This window comes from Volvox carteri, assembly GCF_000143455.1.
Source record: "Volvox carteri f. nagariensis unplaced genomic scaffold VOLCAscaffold_6, whole genome shotgun sequence".
In the NCBI taxonomy this organism is placed as follows: Eukaryota; Viridiplantae; Chlorophyta; class Chlorophyceae; order Chlamydomonadales; family Volvocaceae; genus Volvox; species Volvox carteri.
Genome location: NW_003307549.1, coordinates 1,154,574 through 1,156,926, shown reverse-complemented (window position 1 = coordinate 1,156,926; position 2,353 = coordinate 1,154,574).

Genomic DNA, 2,353 nt, shown 5'->3' with positions numbered 1-2,353 from the left:
ATAATGTCCATCGCGCCATATGGACGCGCCTCCAATCCTAACTAGGAAGGCGTGTTCTTATCACATGATGAACAGTGTCTTAATACGGATTTGCTTATAAGCCAAGCCGTCTCAAGACCCTGTCCACCATGTGATACGAACGTGCCTTCAGCCCTAAGAAAAGGCACCTCCACAAAAGAAGACAATGCAGCTGTCCATCACATTGCATGTGCATCCACCCCAAAACAAACGTGCATCCATTACCACCGTCGTTTCTTGGCCCCCTTCCCCTTCGCCTTTGTTTCCATGATCCGCTTCAGTCAAGACGACATCAGGTCCAGAACGGCTGCGCTTTGAGGTGGCCTTTGCTGTCATCATGGCTGTTGCAATCTCCACCGCCCACATCTGTCGCCCACTGCTTCACCATGTCCAAGGTGGTTGACTGCAACAGCAGCGGGACATGTGTCAGTCAGTTAGTTATAGACGTATAGGCTTAGTGGAGTAAAAATGGACAGGTTGTTATACTGAAGCACACAATTAACACGATGTCGCAAAACCATGCATTCTTGGTGAGCACCCAACCAGCCTATTTGTAACCCTGACATGAAACCAACACAAATTTTGACAGGAACTCACTTTCTGATTTGCTGCTAGGTGATCTGGTCCAGCGCTCGACATCCATTGGTCATGGGGTCCGGCTGCTGCTTGAAACAGCTTCAAGACACTGCTCTGCCTCCTCGACACTCAAGAGCTAAAATACATCTGCATTGAAAACAAATAGAGGGGCAAAGAACAATAAAACATTACGTTAGTTATCATGCAGCAGCATCGGACTGCAACCCTTGACGGCGGTAAATAGCTAGCATACATGTCAGAATAACAGATAGAAGCAGGTAACAAAGTTCTGTGATGACGAGTACAGAGTCATGATGTGGCCGCCGGCAATGTGGACCTGGTCAACACAGTCCCGTGACTCACCCAGCCCGAGCAGCTTGAAAATATTGGTCTGCTCCTGTGCCTCCCAGTCACATTGGAAGATTTCATTGTCACCATCGTCAGTAAGAGAGCCCAGCAGACTGGACCTAAGGGCGCCCTCACAGAGAAGAAGCCTCTTCTCAAACTTCAGCCTTGTGGCAAGCTCTTGTCCTCGCTCACTTAAATGAGGTCTAATGGCATAAACATCTGTAGTCAACGCTTTGTGTTGGCAGTGAGTCGCTGTAACAGCGTATTGCGTTTGACATTGAGCATCTAACAGTTAGATGCTCAATGTCAAGCGCAGTAGTAATCGTTGTAAATCTGTACTTACAACAAAATGGAAGAACTATGGCATCTAAGATTAAGGAAGTGTATGCAGGATTTCTTGAGTGTCACCGGTCCACTGCATGCCGTACCTGGATTGTAGCATGCAGTCTGTCAAGGTTCCAGCTATGAAAGAGTCCAGAATGAAACTAAAGCTAATCTAAATTTCATGGATTGATTATGGCATCGAGTAAGACAAATGCTCCAAGGCTGTCACCTGTGAACCTGCCAGCAGCACTTAGTATGTGCCTTGAAAGGAATTCCAAGTGAAACCTCTCTCTGACACCTCTCTATCGACTTCCATGCCCAGCAGCATGCCAGCATACATGGGAAGTTGCAGTCTGAAGCCGGCACGGGAAACCCAAAACGCTATCACCTGAGCATCACATGATAAAAAACAATGCTGACGCACCAGTCCGGACACTCACACAGACGACACCACTGCATGACCTGCCAAGGGCTGCAAACATCTCATTGACACTGACAACCCTCCTAGCCCAGGCCTGTTCTTGTTTCCCATTAGCTCCCATCATTGCAGTGTGCCCAAACAAAACTCCTTCCCTTCCGCTGCCATTGCCGCCATCACCATACCCGCCATCGCCACCACCTGCCATCGTCACCCCTGCCACCATCATCGTCACCACCGTCGCCATTGCCACCGTTGCCATCCCCACCGTCACCATTGCAACCATCACCATCCCTGACGTCACCATCCCCACTGCTGCCGTTCCCCCCATCGCCATCCCTGCCATCGCCGTTCCCCCCATCGCCATCCCTGCCATCACCATTGCCACTGCCGTCGCCATCACCATGGCAGGGATGGCGACGGTGGCAATTGTGATGGCAGGGATGGCGACGGCGGCAATGGCAGCAGTGGGGATGGTGATGTCAGGGATGGTGATGGTTGCAATGGTGCCGGTGGAAATGGCAACGGTGGCAGTGGCGATGACAGGGATGGCGACGGTGGCAGTGGCGATGGCAGGGATGGCGACGGCGGCAATGGCGATGGCAGGGATGGCGACGGCGGCAATGGTGACCATCCCAACCAACGGTGGCAATGGCGACGCTGTCGCCA